Consider the following 18,856-nt stretch of genomic DNA (forward strand, 5'->3'; position numbering starts at 1 on the left):
CCTCATACTTGGTATGTGTATTGGTCATCACCAGCAGATGAACCCTATTGATTTTGAGGTCAGTGGGTCAAAGGTCAAGGTCAGTGTGACCTTTACATGAAAAACGGTTTCCGATCAATAACTTGAGAACGCTTTGACCCAGGGACCTCATACTAGGTAGGTGTATTGGTCATGACCAGCAGATGAACCCTATTGATTTTGAGGTCAGTGGGTCAAAGGTCAAGGTCAGTGTGACCTTAACATGAAAAACGGTTTCCGATCAATAACTTGAGAACGCTTTGACCCAGGGACCTCATACTAGTTTACGTTTCTGGTGACCAGCTGATGACTCTGGATTTTGAGTTCATAGAGTCAAAGGTCATGACGGTCATAACACACTTTATCCTCACACTTTAATGGTCATAATCTTAAAACAGCAACAAATCAGCTGTCATTTCGGTCCATGCATATTTCATTCAATTGTCCATATAATCCTGACAACATGGCGCTCAGGGGGGGCATAATGTTTCACAAACATCTCTTGTTTTATTATATTATACACACATATTTCTGATGTTGATGGTGGTGGTGTTGGTAGTGGTTATGCTGCTGCTGCTGCTGCTGATGATAATGTTTAAGTGGTCGTTGTCATTTTAAATAATTTGAAGTATACAATAAACAAGAAGATAAGTAGTGTAAGATTCCTTTGTAACATTGATAAACTTGATATTTCAATATTGGCGAAATGTTTTTCGATTCTTTTATTATTTACAGTGAAAACAGTAATTATCTTTACTGATTTAGGAATAGTAAGGCAGTTTTTTTGTATTACTTAAAACAGGTGATCAAGCAATAATTATTATGCCCCCTTTTGAAAAAAGTGGGGTATATTGTTTTGCACATGTCGGTCGGTCGGTCTGTCTGTCTGTCGGTCGGTCGGAATACCAAATGGTTTCCGATCAATAACTTGAGAACGCTTTGACCGAGGGACCTCATACTTGGTATGTGTATTGGTCATCACCAGCAGATGAACCCTATTGATTTTGAGGTCAGTGGGTCAAAGGTCAAGGTCAGTGTGACCTTTACATGAAAAACGGTTTCCGATCAATAACTTGAGAACGCTTTGACCCAGGAACCTCATACTTGGTAGGTGTATTGGTCATGACCAGCAGATGAACCCTATTGATTTAGATGTCAGTGGGTCAAAGGTCAAGGTCAGTGTGACCTTAACATGAAAAACGGTTTCCGATCAATAACTTGAGAACGCTTTGACCCAGGGACCTCATACTAGGTAGGCTTATTGGTCATGACCAGCAGATGAACCCTATTGATTTTGAGGTCAGTGGGTCAAAGGTCAAGGTCAGTGTGACTGTAAGCTGAAAAAAGGTTTTCTGATTGTCCATATTTTATTTAAGTGTCCAAATCCTACTAACAATTTTTTACTTTCTATTTTTCAGGTTTCTGCATCCTCCCTGTTCCCCTTGTCTTCCCTTGTCATTACAGACCTGATTAGACCTCTGAATGCTGATGTCACAGCTATCGTACCATGTGACGTCATTTGTTCAACCCGACAGCTTCCTGTGTAGGAATACGTCACAGAAGCATGTAAGTGATTGTTTTACATAGATATTTATTTTTGTATTTATTACATTCATGATGATGATGTTGATATCAACATTGATGATGATGATGATGATGATGATGATGATGATGATCCTACTGTCTGCCTGTCCTTCATGCGTTTTGCCTATAGTATAACTCATCCACTTATTATTTGAACACAATTTAAATCAAATCGTGTTGTGGAAATATATTAATGAAACCAATAGGAATAGCAGTGCACTTGTTTCATATCTCAAGTATTACAATCTGCAAATAACCCTATTGTTTTCAGAAAAGTCCTCATTTCCTTAAGCTGGAACTTCAATACCATCCCAAAAGAGTTTCGGTGCGCGTGACAACAAACTCGTAGTTGATGACATATTTCCTAATACAGGGTCACATAAATATCTCCATAGCCACACGAACAGAGTGGCCAGTGACTCAGGTTAGAAAGTTATGTACTAATTAACTTCAAAAATTGTATGATGATGATGATAATGATGATGATCACTTATAATGATAATTTAGCGGTCATTTGTCATTTTCAATGATTTGAAGTAGTATACATTAAATAAGTAGATTTTAAATAATGCTACAATGTATATGACATTTCAGTGATTACTAAAGTAAAATTGATATTTATTTCGAACGAGGTAGTATATATGATTCTACTTCAGATATAAAATTGCTTACACAAGGTAAAGGTGATTTTTAGAAAAGGATTGAGGAATAGAAGGGCACCTGTGTTTTGTATTATTGATCAAGCAATAATGAATAAATACTGACTATTTCTTTCAGTTCCTGCCAATTTCCCCGACTTTCTTCCTGTTCAAGACTACTGGGTGCTGATGTCACAGCTATTGTACCACATGACATCATTCGTTCAACCCCAACAGCTTCCGGTGTGGGAACAGAGCATCACAGAAGCATGTACATGTAAGTAATTGTTTTACAGAGATACCTATGCCTGTATTAATAAGAAGTAATTATATAAAATTCATTTTATAAAATTCATATGCTATTGCTAATGATGATGTTTCGTACTTCCATACAACTATTCGTTCGTCTGCCCGCCTTTCTCTCGTTTTTCACGACAATGATTCATAACAACATAATTAAACGTTATTATCCTTTTTCAAAACAGTTACACCCTTGGCAATGCATTTGAACATATTTATACCAAACTTGATACACATATTCAGATATTGATCAGTGGAAAGTGCATATACGTTTTGCAACTTCAGTTCCAATGAGAATTCTGTCATTCCCTTTTTCGCTGGACTATTCAGAGATAATGTGGGCTGCATTAAATTTACTCACGTCTGTGCCTGTGTCTGCATCCAGTTAAAATTTAAAGACAAGTTGACATTTTCACTTGTAACTCAAATACCTTTCATTCAATTCACTTCATACACAGTTAATCAGGACCATCATATAATTAGCTATAAAACTCTATGTTATCCTAAATCTAAATTATGGCCCTTGATCGACTAAGAAAGTTGGGTTTAATTTTGAGGGCAACTTTGGATTTTAACTCAGATCTCCAATTTCTTTCATTCACTGGAATTCATACTTCACACAGTTGTGCACAACTATTACACTATTAGGTTCCTTTTGCTTCTCAACCAGTATTTGTACCAGTTAAGGGTGCAGTATCAGTAAGAAAGACAACTCCGGTTGGAAGAGTCAGTTGGTATCTCAAGGGAAATATCCCTTTCAAAATCTTATCTAAAACCCCATGGCCCAGACCTTTTATGTTTCTTTTATATACTTATATAGTAAAATCATTCATAGCAACCAATGACTTCCTTGTTAACCACTAACTGACTAAGAAACCCATGATTTTTTTAGCAACCAATGACTTTCTTAGGAACCACTTTTTTCCTAAGCAACCAGCGATCTCCTTAACACTTATTGATTGCCTTTGAAACCAATGACTCCCTTTTCAACCACTTTCTCACTTAGCAACCAATGAATTCTTCAGCAACCAATAACTTCCTCAGCAACCACTGTCTTCTAACGCTACCAATGACCTCCTTATCAACCAATGGCTTTCTAGCAACCATTGACTTCCTTTTAAAGCACGGTCTGCTTCCATTGCCATCATATCTGTTGTCCCTGTGAACAACCAGCTGACAATGTTTTGACTTCTCTCAAAATACTATTAATTCTCCTTTACAAGGACCAACCTCATTATCAACCATCAACTTACTTGGAAACCACATATTAACTAGGCAAGCAGCACCTTTATTACCACTAAAATGTACAGCCTATTTTTGTCGGGTGGGGGAGGGAGGCCAACTTATGTACTGTAACAATACGGGCATATTCCATAACTCTGGTTTGCTTCTCAATAATATTATATCAGTCCAATATTGTTTTCCTGATGTTCATTTGTTGTCATTGGTTTTGAATGTATAACAATTATACTAGAATAAAGGTGATACACATTGTTATAAGGAAGATTACTGTTTTTCAGATGACCAAATCTTCTACAGAATAACGCTAAATAAAACACCACTACAGAAATGAGACTGACGCCAGATAAAACTGCCCTAGAGAATAACGCCAGATAAAGCTGCCATACAGAATAACGCCAGATAAAACACCGCTTTAAAATAACGTTAGATGAAACTGAGCTCCAAAATAATGAAACACAGTTCAGAAACTGCCAGATAAAACTGCACTACAGAATAACACTATCAGAAATGGCTTCACAATAATGCCAGATGAAACTCCGCTACAGAATAACGCCACATGAAACCGCGCTATATAGAATAACACCATTTGAGACTAAGATGCCAGATGAAACTGCGCTATATAGAATAGCACCATTTGTGACTGGGCTAAGATGCCAGATGAAACTGCGCTGCAGAATAACACTAGATGAAACTGCACTATATAGAATAACACCATTTGAGACTGGGCTAAGATGCCAGATGAAACTGCGCTGCAGAATAACACTAGATGAAACTGCACTATATAGAATAACACCATTTGAGACTGGGCTAAGATGCCAGATGAAACTGCGCTGCAGAATAACACTAGATGAAACTGCACTATATAGAATAACACCATTTGAGACTGGGCTAAGATGCCAGATGAAACTGCGCTGCAAAATAACACTAGATGAAATTGCGCTATATAGAATAACACCATTTGTGACTGGGCTAAGATGCCAGATGAAACTGCGCTGCAAAATAACACTAGATGAAACTGCGCTACAGAATAACACAAGATGAAATTGCGCTGCAGAATAACACAAGATGAAGCTGCGCTGCAAAATAGCACAAGATGAAACTGCGCTACAGAATAACACAAGATGAAACTGCACTGCAGAATAACACAAGATGAAGCTGCGCTGCAGAACAGCACAAGATGAAACTGCACTGCAGAATAACACAAGATGAAGCTGCGCTGCAGAACAGCACAAGATGAAACTGCACTGCAGAATAACACTAGATGAAACTGCGCTATATAGAAAAACACCATTTGAGACTGGGCTAAGATGCCAGATGAAACTGCGCTGCAAAATAACACTAGATGAAACTGCGCTGCAGAATAACACTAGATGAAACTGCGCTACAGAATAACACAACATGAAACTGCCCTGCAGAATAAAGCCATATGAGATTGGGCTAAGATGCCAGATGAACCTGCGCTACAGAATAATGTCAGATGAAACTGCACTGCAGAATAACACCATATGAGATTGGGCTATGATGCCAGATGAAACTGTGCTACAGAATAACACAAGATGAAACTGCACTGCAGAATAATGCCAGATAAAACTGTGCTACAGAATAACACAAGATGAAACTACGCTACAGAATAATGCCAGGTGAAACTGGACTACAGAATAACACCAGCAAAGACATCGCTACAGAATAATAATGCCATTTGAGACTGTTCTACAAAATGAAACCAGATTAAAAAGTGCTACATAATAATGTGGAATTAAACTGCTGATTCATTGCATGCTTTGAGTAGGATAAAATGTGGCTTGACTATGGAAGGAAATTTAAGATGATTAGAAATCTGAAGACAATCCATTTTTACGGTGTATCAACACTTAAGATTATTGTTTTATACCACAAAATAGAGTTTGCTTTTGCTAAGATATTAAAATGCTAACTGTTTTGGCAACTTGACTGCTTACAACAACGTTGTATACAAGACGGCACCTTAATTAGAAAAAGGAGAGATTTTCTAAATTAATGAAGTAATTTGATCATAGACAATTGATTTTATGTAAATTTTTGAACTTCTAACCTATTGGGAGGTGATGTCTTTGGAGAGGCAAGGCGCCTGCTTCTTTAAAGATGAAACGTTGGTGAATTGCTGAAACACACTAGTTGTTCTCTAACACTTTAGTTGTTCTCTAACACTAACACTTGACACCTCTACTCAGTGATTCACCAACAAAGCACCCCCTTTGGTTGAAAACATGTACAAATATATAAAATATATATCATTATTAGTATTTTGAATTTATCATCTCTCCAAGTCAATGTTCACTATTGTAAGTTTTATTTTCGTTTGTTTTTGATACATCACAAATTTAAAAACATATAACATGTTTTTAAATGTTTAATAACATTTTTTATATGCCATTGTTTATTAAAATGATAATAATTATATACTTGCATACATTTTAAACTAAAAATGTATAATAAATATTGTGCTACATGTATATGGAGTGTTATGTATTAAATCAACAAATGATTGAAGAATTTCGCCGTCACCCAAGCAGGTTTCTTTTTTATTCATAATTGGAGAACATATGAGCTCTGAACATATGATGGCATAAGAACAATGATATATGTATGTACTTGGTATGCAAAAAATACATCATAATTTGTGTTAAAACTACACAAAAATGCTTACGTCAGCACTATTTGGGGTCACGTGATACGTAAAATACGTCATCAGAATATGTGTAAAATGGTGCACATAAAATGCCTACGTCATCATTATTTGGGGTCACGTGATACGTAAAATACGTCATCAGAATATGTGTAAAATAGTGCACATAAAATGCCTACGTCATCATTATTTGGGGTCACGTGATACGTTAAATACGTCATCAAAATATGTGTAAAATAGTGCACATAAAATGCCTACGTCATCATTATTTGGGTCAGGTCATACTACGTCATCATTATTTGGGGTCACGTGATACGTAAAATACGTCATCAGAATATGTGTAAAATGGTGCACATAATGATGACGTACTACGTCATCATTATTTTGGTCACGTGATACGTTAAATACGTCATCGGAATTTGTGTAAAATAGTGCACATAAAATGCCTACGTCATCATTATTTGGGGTCACGTGATACGTTAAATACGTCATCGGAATTTGTGTAAAACAGTGCACATAAAATGCTTACGTCATCATTATTTGTGGTCACGTGATAGGTAAAATACGTCATCAGAATATGTGTAAAATAGTGCCCATAAAATGCTTACGCCATCAGTATTTGGAGTCACGTGATACGTAAAATACGTCATCAGAATATGTGTAAAATAGTGCACATAAAATGCCTACATCATTATTTGGTGTCACGTGATACGTAAAATATGTCATCAGAATTTGTGTAAAATACTACACCCCTCTGCCAATACTTAAAACCAAAATATGTTCGGTTCCGAGGGAGAGGCGAATGTCAAGTTTGTGCCCCTAAGTTACGCCCCCTCTCAAGTCGAAAACTATAAATAAACCAATAATAAAATAATTTCACAAATCATACATTTATTCATAAGCAAATACACACAGAAATAATAATTTCAATTTTGCTGAATGCCCATCTTCCTCCCTTGGTTATCACATGTATATATGCATACTCACCTATTGATGTGAATATGAAAGATTAATTTTATATCAGTGAATCGCAGGTATTAGTGTTAGAAAACTTGTGCACGTTGGTGTGTTTCAGCAATTCACCGACGTTTCATCTTTAAAGAAGCAGGCCTGTCCAAAGAAAACACATCTCAATAGTTTATTTTAAATATTGATGTATGTATACATTACTACACATTTAAATCGATTTTAAATGTAAAACATTCATCAATTCGTAGTGGATATATTTATGAATAATCAAAACAGGTTATTAAATTTGAGTGATGCCAATTCTAAATCTGTTGGGAATAAATGTTTTAAAGGAAATTATTTAATTGAATTGTTTAGTAGACCAATTTTTGTTCTTAAAAGACGAAAACAAAGTTTTTTTAATCAGCAATAAGGCGTCTTTCAGAAAGAGAAGACCACAATTCTAGCACACCGGATAGGCATTTCCGGTGAATTCAGCCGTGCTGGAATACTATAGCACCCGCAAGGTAGATGAGACACGCGCCGTGACTCAATTATGTTTTTATATTTTATTACAGAACAAATCAAAATAACCTGTAAAAGACGTTATATTGAAGGACCTTCTTGACGTTTGCAGTGAATAAAAATTACTGCGCGTCACGACGTCAGTAAACATCATCGCACGCACTTTTTTTGGTGCAATGTACAAAAATGCGTCATTTTTTTCACAATAAAGTAATTTAAGGTCTGCTAGAAAATAATATTAATAATGCATGTCCTATAAAGGCCTAGCTGGACCACTTCCACACATTGTGACCACTATTGCGTAGATACGACTATAGATTTTGTTCTAGTGACTCATTGGAACTTAATAAACATTTAATTAATGCATACATTCCGATAATCTCACAAAGTTATGAAAATTGACCATGCAACCTAGTTTTTAAGCCCACATTATATCAAGCATCCATTCTAACCAATTTGTGAAAGAATTGATCTAAAATGGTTGCCTCTATGGGTATATGAGGGACGACAGAAGAGGTCATCCTGGGCACAGGTGAGTACGTTTCTAAAGACCAGCTATTCCACCTAACTACGTATACAGATTCGATGGCCTGTCATACAATGTATGGTATGGCTCATCCAGCACCATATCTCCCAGCCTTTTGCTGGGAGACTGCTTCAATTTATTCAACATAACAATCAATACAAAATACATTGTCTAAATAAACAAATGACACTGCTTGAACATGTAGTTGATGCTCATAGCAGGTGGTCAATTCCATGGAGGGCACATCACTGTTTGTGGTTGATGCTCATAGCAGGTGGGAAATGGTCAATACCAAGGAGGGCACATCAAATCTGAAAATTAGATAAAACATTTTATATTTTTTATATCAGATTACAAAAAGAATTTGCTACATTTTATTTTTCTATTTGTGATTGGTAAAATAATATCTAGTACAAGTGTAAATATTTTCCTGACATCATATTTTAATTGTTAATATAATTAAATTTTACCAACAGAAGTTGGACTAACATACATTTCAAGGGACTCGCTCACCTTTTATATACTACTTTATTGTAAAATATGAATAATAATGATATAACATCATCACAAAGTGAAAAAAACCCAGTTCTATGGTAAACAATATTTCAACAGAGTATCGCAGAAAGCAATGGATGCTCCCCATATGCCCATTTTCAATGAAAAGGCAGAACTTGTAATACAATGTGCTGGAAGAAGGTGAATGGTTGTATTATTATTATACAGAGGTTGGAAAAAATCTTAACATGGAAAGATATGTGCAACATTTTATAATGCCATAGGCCATCTATCTTTATACCAAGTTTCATTTGTACCACTATAGAACATTTCAAGAAATGGCCTGAACAACGTCTGTTATGGAAAAATATCAGGCCTAGGGGAGATAACTAAATAAATATACAGGACAGAATCATTTTTCTTGGTACTACACCTGCTGTCATTGTCATTTATTTCTATACCAAGTTTCTTCATTTGAATCCCTCCAATACATTCCAAAATATGACCTGGACAAGCACCCATATATGAAGTATAGGATTATAATTCTTGGATACTACACTTCATTTAATTTCCATCTATCTACATTTTAAGTTTCATTTCAACCCCTTTATTGAACAATATGGTTATGGGGAGGTAATTAAAGGAATATAACTAAAAATCATATGCAGGACAAGATTATGGTTCTGATGCACCACACTTCCACTCATTGCCATCTATCTATATTTTAAATGGTCAAGGGGAAATAACTTTATAAAGATGCATGATTTGATTATGATTCTTGTGCACTGCACTCCCTTATCAATGCCATCTATATAGATATATGCCAAGTTTTATTTCAATCCCATCAGTTGTCTTGATATTATTCTCAGAACAAAGAGTGTGCAGGCATCAATTATGAAAAAGGGGGAATAACTTAATCAATATGCACAGCAAGATTATGGTTCATTTGCACTGACTTCCTCTCATTGCTATCTATCTGTAGACAAGGTTTTTTTTTTTTGAAGTTATGCCTCTACAAGGGTGTGACAGATGGACGAAAAGACGGACGGCCAGCCGGACGGCCAGACAGACAGAGAAAATGGCAATAACACTCAGTACTTTCCCTTTGTTGTGACATAGGTCTTCTTTTTCATCAAGGGAGATGACTGCAAAGAAAATTCAGTAAAAGCAAGTTGTAGAGCCAAGTTGATAGAAAATATGTTTTTATCTTTCTTTTGTTCCTGCTAGAGATTTTGGTGTGGATGGTTGTGACTGTGAGCGAGTGTCTTTAAACGTCCCGTTACTGTAGCTGTTGGTCGTAGTGATGTCACGAGGCTCATCTGTCCTGTAAAACAAAAACGTGACACGTTCACCAAAATGTTCACAAGAAAGAGCATTATGCATACATGTAGCAAATAAGCACAAACTAGTTTGAAACAAATGAAAACTAGATTGCTTTTTTTTGAAAAAGCGTTTGTCTCCCCTATTGTGTGGTCGAAGCTGAGAAAAAATAAATGATGGACATGAAATTTGTATTTTGGAGACGAACCAACAGTAAAGTTCGGTTTATTCATCGGTTTATTCACCTGTATTAAATAGTGAACATCTACTGCATAAGATCAGTAATCCTTTGATTTTTTTTCAATCTGGAGTATGCAATCATCACTGATGGTTTTGTGGAAAGCTGACAATTGCATATGTGATGTCATGGTAGCTGTAATGTATTGGAATTACACCAGATTCTTTGCAGTTCACATTTTTAATGTATATATTATCTAGAAGGGTCGTCTGTGCAGTTGTAGGCTGTTGGATGATCTGTGAGTAATTGCACAAGCATGACTGACTGACAGACTGATCACAAAATAAAAAGGGGTCAACTAATAGTCATGACGAACTTGCATACTAATTATGAAGTTCGTGGGTGCAAGCATTTTTAGTTAGTAAGCTGTAACCGTTTCTTCACCTTAAGGTCATGGGGACCTTAACCTTTGACTTAGCGATCTGAAAATCAATAGGGTTCATCTACTAGTCATGAAGTTCCTGGGTGCAAGCGTTCTTTAGTTATTGAGCGGAAACCGTTTCTTCACCTCAGGGTCACGGTGACCTTGACCTTTGACCTACTGATCTCAAAATCAATAGGAGTCATCTACTAGTCATGACCAACTAGCATACCAAGTATTAAGTTCCTGGGTACAAGCGTTTTTTGGTTATTGAGCAGAAACCATTTTTAAGCTTAAGGTCACCTCCAACATATCGTTTTTTACCTGAAGGTAACCTTGACCTTTAACCTTTTGATCTCAAAATCAATAGGGGTCATTACTAGTCATGAACAACTAGCATACCAAGTATGAAGTTCCTGGACCCAAAGGTTCTTTAGTGATTGAGTGGAAACCGTTTCTTCACCTCAAGGTCACAGCCAGCTTGACCTTTGACCTAGTGATCTCAAAATCAAAAGGGGTCATTTACTAGCCATGACCAACTAGCATACCAAGTATGAAGTTCCTGGGTGCAAGCGTTCTTTAGGTATTGAGCAGAAACCGTTTCTTCACCTCAAGATCACGGTGATCTTGACCTTTGACCTACTGATCGTTAAATCAATAGGATTCATCTACTAATCATGACCAACTAGCATACCAAGTATTAAGTTTCTGGGTACAAGCGTTCTTAAGTTATTGAGCAGAAACCATTTTTAAGCTTAAGGTCACCGCCAACATATTGTTTTTTTACCTAAAGGTAACCTTTACCTTTTACCTTTTGATCTCAAAATCAAAAGGGGTCATCTTCTAGTCATGAACAACTAGCATACCAAGTATGAAGTTCCTGGACCCAAAGAATCTTAAGTTATTGAGCGGAAACCGTTTCTTCACCTCAAGGCCACGGCAACCTTGACCTTTGACCTAGTGATCTTAAAATCAATAGTGGTCATCTACTAGTCATGACCAACTAGCAAGTATGAAGTTCCTGGGTCTAAGCGTTCTATAGTTATTGAGCGTAGACGAAATGTGTCATAAAGCAATTGTAGAATATATAACCTCTTGTAAAGTTTTTTTTTTTTTTTAAATAGTACTGCTACTATTTTTAAAGGTTCTCTACACATTTCTTATAATCTCTGCTAACAAAATGACTATCTGAGCTTTTACCTCTACTCCTGTTATGTTGCTGCATCGTTCTTCTTGTAGGACTGTTTATCCAGAGTCCATGCTATTGGATGGGAGTTGAGTAGAGAGGGTTTCATCATGTGCCATTGTGATGTTTTCTGGGACGAGAGTATTTGGGAGACAGAGTAACTATGATGGAATCTGAAAAATAAGACAATATGGTAATATCATGATTGATACAGTTGTCCGATTAGCGCAGTGGTTAACGCACTCGCTTCTCACCAATGCAACCTAGGTTTGATTCCAGCCTGGGTGCATGTGAGTTTGATTAGTGGTCACCAAGTGGGTTTTCTCTGGGCACTCCCAGTTTCCCCCACAACACAAGACCACACTCTCGGGCAACATCCTGCCTGAATGAGAGTTACTAAGTATAAGTTTGCATGTTAACTTTCTCCATAATCGTAAAATACATATAAATGTTTAAACTAATATCATGATTTTCAGAATATAAAAATGTATTGATATAATGCACTGGAAATACATAAGTAAGAAAATTTTCATATTTTGTTGGTACATTTAAAAACTGTTAATCCGAAGTAGTCAGGACCCAGATAAAAACTTTGGATAAACAATATTTTGGATTAACAATTATTAGAAAATTATTACAAAATGACAGTGTTTGGGAATTATTGGTGACAAACACTTTAGTGATGAAGTAAGGAATTTTATAAGGAAGGATTTTTGTTTTTATATTCCAAAAAGGATGAAACAATGTCGAAAACAATGGTTCTTATGAAGGATACGGAGTTTAATTTGAAAAAAATAGCATAAAACACGGTATTTCTACCTTTATATGAGACAATTATAGACCACAGTAAATCTACTAGCATTCACCAATCATTTAATATTTTTGTCGCTTTCTACTATTAAATACACCATTAATCTTGTTATCAGTAATTAATATTTTCCATAAATGCATTATTTAGTAAGTAGTTAAAGGTTTATCACTCAAAAGTAATGTTTGTTATACATGTGTAATTGTGTATGTATTGATTTGGAATAAGAGTGTCACTTTAATGACACCCACCTTTGCCTGTGCCATAGTCCCCCTTGGTTGAAGGTTTTTCCCTATTATCCCTGGACCCTGCAGCAACACTTTGGGGAAGTCTCTTTCTTGCTCGCAAATTTCTATTTATTGTTATCCAAAACTGGTAAGAAAATATAAAATAAAATATGAAACTTAATTTCTATTAAACAAGTGCATCTTATAGAGATAATTTCAACATTCCATATTTTATTTTTTATCTTTTGAATACATTAATCTGCAAGAGTATTTGTTGGGGGGGGGGGGGGGGAACATACATTCAAAGTATGAAGACAGCTCATCAGGGGCGTAGCTAAGTCTAAAAAACTTGCAGACCCGACGGTTTTAGGTAAGTTGGGGTATAGTCCCACCCCAAAGATTTCTTTCTAAATTAAAAGCAAATTAGTGCAAAAAGGGAGCATTCCAGGAGAAAAATAAAAGGCACAATAACATCCATTTTATATGCACATTACACTGACTTATTTATATATGCAATGATTACAATAAAATCAAGCAATACACCCAGAATTGCTTTTGTTATAATAACATTATATACAACTTTTGAGTTGTTATTGGTTTTTATTGCATTTTGTCATATTTTCAGAAAAGTTGTCGGCCCAGGCCTACAAGGCCTACTGGTATATGTAGCTACGCCACTGTCAGCTTAATTCCTAATGGCCATAAGTAACTTTTTCAAAAATATTGAGATATGCCCCAAATCCTATATTGAGCGTTCAAATTAAAAACTTTGAAGCCGTCTTTCTCAAAAACAGAAAAAGTACACTTGTGGCCGTGGTTATGGCCATGTGGAAATAAGCTGATGACCTGTCTCAGTTAAACAGGGACAATTCATTTATTGAAAGATCTCAAATAACCAACACTGTCAAAATTCATAACACAATATACCGTAAGCTGTTTAAAAAAATTCTTTTTTAAGAACAGCCGAGTTATTTTTATTCAAGACCATTAGAAATATATGATGATTCCAGAAGACTAAGTAATGAAAATCTGAATGATAGACAAAGCAAGGATTTTGCACCTTAAAAAGCCCTTTTCTCCAGCTTGAATGACCAGTTCTCCTCGCTATCCAGCCTTTTCTTCCAACTCAACAGGTCCTCTGCCTTCTTTCTCCAAAGTCCATAAGCCTCTGTTGGCTGGTGGTAGGGTTCCTGTAGAATTGAATTGTCACATTATGCCACACGAGTTATATTTTTGGTGTGAAACAAAAACACGCTTCTTTCAACTACACAAGTAGTCTAAAAGTAGGCATGGCAAAACCAAAATCACTTTTTATCTGTTAAATAAATATTAAGAATGAAAATCCTTAAAAGTTATTGACTCACCATTAAAGCGTTATTTAAAGTACTCAGTTCTATAAAACTGTAGGATTTTTTTTATCATTGTTACGCCCAACATTTTTTCACAAAAAAAGCATTTTTGGCAATAGAATGCTGCAGAATGTTTTCACTGTATTGCATCAAAGAACAGAACAGAATATTTTATTATTCAATGAACTACACAGTTTCCAGTTTTAAATCCATTTAAACAAATCAAACTACAACATATAAGGTTGTAGGACATACCGTAGGAAGGTGAAAATAGGAGCAGTCATTTGAAAACAAATATACTGGTACCTTTATTTCACTTTTTCAGAAAAACAGGTGTGATAAATCAGTCTAATGAAACATCAATTTAGAAACTGTTTAGGTAATACTTTTTCGAGACTCTGTATGTATTTTCAGTATAATTTAATGAAATTAGAAGTAATCCTCTTATAAATGAAGAACAATTGTATATCAAAACTCCAGGTTTTAAAACAAGAGTGCCATGATGGCCCTGGATCGCTCACCTGAGATATTTGAAGAAAAACACTGCTTATATACTTTTGTTGGGAAGTTGACATGTAGTTGGTCATAGACAGTTATTGTTGTTGTTGTTGATCAATCGTGACCCCTTGTTGTATTTTTGTAGAGGGTCACATAATGAAGCTTCCTGTAAGGTTTAATTGAATTTGGACTGGTTGTTTCAGAGGAGATGTTTTTTTTTAAAGCAAAACAGGAAGTTGGTCATTTTGTTGATGTTGTTGTTGTGAGTGATCAATCGTGACCCCTTGTTGTATTTTTGTAGAGGGTCACCTAAGGAAGCTTCCTGTAAAGTTTCATTGAATTTGGACTGGTAGTTTCAGAGGAGTTGTTTTTAAAGCAAAACAGGAAGTCAGCCATTTTGTTGTTGTTGTTGTTGATCAATCATGACCCCTTGGTGTATTTGTGTAGAGGGTCACCCAAGGAAGCTTCCTGTAAAGTTTAATTGAATTTGGACAGGTAGTTTTAGAGGAGATGTTTTTTTAAAGCAAAACAAGAAGTTGGCCATTTTGTTGATGTTGTTGTTGTTGTTGATCAATCGTGACCCCTTGTTTTATTTTTGTAGAGGGTCACCCAAGGAAGCTTCCTGTAAACTTTCATTGAATTTGGACTGGTAGTTTCAGAGGAGATGTTTTTTAAGCAATTGTTGATTGACGGACGGACAGACGATGGACAAAGACCGATCACAAATAGCTCACCTTGAGCACTTCGTACTCTGGTGAGCTAAAAATACTGCACCCAGAGTTATGATTAATGTGCACTACACTTCTCATTAATGAGATCTAACTGTATATGAAGTTTGTAGTCAATCACTCTTTAGACTTTTCAAGTGATGCTCCAGACAAAAATTATAAAAAATAATAAAGCAAGTTTTGGTGAAAATATAGGAAAATTTTTGGGCAAAATATAGGGATTTTAAGGTTGAAAAATTGACATTAAGAGGTATGTAGTTGAACATTTACTTACTTGTTTATTGGCTATACTTATAAAATTGGTGTTTCACTTAACCCACATTCCTTAAAGGGACTGTACACCAGATTGGAACCAAAAAAAGTTTTTTTCTGTAACAAATCTCAGGACAATTATTTAATAAAATATTTTACTCTTTGATATCATAATTGAAAAAAATATATACCAAAATGTAAAAACAAATTCGAGTCGGAGACCGGGTTCGAACAAGGGTCGCCAAAATGTGTTGTATCCACTGTGCTACGAAGGCATACTCTTTATGGTTTGAATATTTCAGCTATATACATAACATGGTAATATCACGTGATAACATCGACTAACCAATCACGCATAAGGAATGAATTCTACTAGGTAGACATACCTAGTAATCATTTTTAATGAAAAAATACAAAAAAACTGCGAATTTTTTTTTAATTGTAAACTATTTTGTACTTCAGTTAGTAAGTTTCAATGCATTGTACACATCGATACCAAGTTTATGTCAGTTTTCGCTATTTCATCATACGGAGTACAGCCCCTTTAAACCACTCCATCCAGGCAGACTATGCTGCAGCAACACAACTGTGGTCATCAAAGTGGACATCTTTAATATTTGATGTTTGGCACACTCTTCATCAAAGGTGTCCAGATGGATAACCAAGGATGTACAACAGCAATTCTGAATGATGGTGATGGTTTGGAGGATAACGACAGTCTTAAACTGTATATAAACAATATCTAAAGGCAGTATCAATCCTTTGAATGATTTCAAACATATCCCAGCGCCACTTTTAAAGAAAAATATAGGAAAAAAATCCAAAATATAGGAAAATATAGGAAATATAGGTTTTGAAAAATATAGGAAATTTCTCAAAAATATAGGAAAATATAGGAATTGGTTGATGACCTGTAAAGGGCAATAGCTCAAACTATACTAAAGCAAGAACTATGATGTCTGTTCACTGAACTTCTTGTAAATGAGATAATTATCTCTATATAAAGTTTGAAGTCAATATCTCAAAGACTTTTTATATGTGTTCTTGACAAGACTGCCCTTTGGATAGAAGTAATAAAATTAGTATAATAATAATCAAAGGGCAATAACTCTATAAATACCCTACAGAAAATATTTCTTTTGCACAGCACTTATCTACAACGCAGTCACTAGTTGATGAAGTTTGAAGTCAATTCCACAAAACATATTGAGTTTTGGAGAAAAGTATACTTGTCCCGATGTCCAAAAACAAACAAATAGACATAAGGAAGAGACAAGGTGATTCATATACAGACCACAACACTACATGCCAGGTGGGAGTATAGTTATCTGAAAATATTTAATGTGACAACATTCAATAATGCAAGTCTTATTAATTAGTAAATTAACTTGTATTGCCAGAATGGATAAAGACTAATTTTCATAAAGAAAAAGTTTTCAAAACCGAATTCCACTGACCTACACCCTCTGTCTTATCAGTCTCAGGATTTGGGCTGGGCCCCATCTGCCAACCCGGTGGATAGCTTTGACAGTATTATGAGGGCTTTAACAGCAGCTGTCTCACTCTGGAACGGTGTTCCGGAACTGTTAGGGATTGTTGTAGTACCTTCGTCACAAGTCTAGAAGAATAACATGGAAATGTATACCACTGATTAAGTTGTTAATGATTAATTCTGGCTATAAGCAAAACAGCTAGTGAAAGTACAGTTTTGAAGAGTGTTATCTTCGTTTTAGTTAAGCATTAATTTTCATGTAAGAACAGTAGCCAGACTAGGTGGAGCAAGCTACATTCAATAAGTAGCGTGTGGATAAATATACAATTTTATTTCAATTTACCTACTTGATTAGGCCTAAAAAAATGTGTGTGGTAAGGGTGATCTTCTTTAAAAACAGGCTATTTATTCTTTTTTTAATAACATTTTACATAAAATGCTTCAGACTCCCTGAAAACGTTTTTTCACTCAGGTTTTGAAATGACACTAAAAAATCATTGATGCATTTCAACCCTTCATTCAAGAATACTATTATACATCTTAAAAAGAGGAAAAACATTTGGGGAAAGCAACTATTTTTTATTGTAAAAGTATCAATTTGAGGTTAGAATAAACTTCATTTATTTGCCGGCCAATTGCAGGGGGGGGGGGGTGAGGGGCACAGACCCTTCTGCCCCCTGCTAGATACACCACTGCATTGTGTAATATTTCAATTGCTCAGGCAGTCAAGTGTAGTAACTATTACTCACTGTTGTTGCTGTTTTTAACTTGTACTTAGGCCAAAAAAATGGTTTGATTAGGGTAACATTCTTTTCAAAAACAGGTAAGGTAGGTAGGCTTTAGTGGGCCCAAACCAAATGTTGTTGTTTTTAGGCCTTATTCAGTTTTAAGGAATAATTGCAATACAAAGCAATATGTAATAAAAAAACACATTCATAAAATTAAAAGGTGTTCTCCTCTCAGATCCTAAGAACGCCTTAAAACCTTTTCACAAATCAAGCAATAAATGTCATACCTTGTCAATTTCATCAGCTGTCTTGAACACAGTTTCAGAGCCTGGTTTGGGATGGTCATCGAGCTGTTTAATGGATTCATTTTCTTCTGCCTTGAACTATTCAAGTTGGATTTCTTTAAACTGCTGGTCATGAGTCTGCTGCCTCACCTGCAATATTTAACTGTTCAACACATCATCAAATGCTACCTAAGTTGGGAGAAGCATTGCTTTAAGAACTACTTGAAGGGATTCAACGACCCGGAAGCATTTCGTTGTGGGCTGACACCTTTAAATAAATCTAAACTTCTTTATACATTAAAAACTATTACTTTTCCTAACTCTTAGATGTGTATCTATCCTTATCCCTGATTGAGTCGCTTCACTCCAGTTACAATGTATTTTTAGGTCTTGTACGCCACATCCTCATTATTTTGAAATCCGACCATGAATGAGAACGATATG

At 35.5% G+C, this 18,856-nt stretch overlaps 2 long non-coding RNA genes across 2 annotated transcripts; one reads left to right on the forward strand and one right to left on the reverse strand.

Annotated features, from left to right (window-relative positions):
* Nucleotides 1-1,447: 1,447 nt before the first annotated feature.
* On the forward strand, nt 1,448-5,946 carry LOC128203352 (uncharacterized). The gene is made up of 4 exons (XR_008255931.1): nt 1,448-1,584; nt 1,874-2,026; nt 2,380-2,517; nt 4,061-5,946. It is a non-coding gene; the product is annotated as an uncharacterized LOC128203352 (long non-coding RNA).
* Nucleotides 5,947-7,472: 1,526 nt separating this feature from the next.
* LOC128219579 (uncharacterized) lies at nt 7,473-17,467 on the reverse strand. Its single transcript, XR_008258587.1, has 5 exons — nt 17,366-17,467; nt 14,142-14,271; nt 13,106-13,226; nt 12,061-12,219; nt 7,473-10,265 (listed from the first exon to the last, which is right to left on the reverse strand). It is a non-coding gene; the product is annotated as an uncharacterized LOC128219579 (long non-coding RNA).
* Nucleotides 17,468-18,856: the final 1,389 nt, after the last annotated feature.

Source organism: Mya arenaria, chromosome 2, assembly GCF_026914265.1.
Source record: "Mya arenaria isolate MELC-2E11 chromosome 2, ASM2691426v1".
Classification (NCBI taxonomy): domain Eukaryota; kingdom Metazoa; phylum Mollusca; class Bivalvia; order Myida; family Myidae; genus Mya; species Mya arenaria.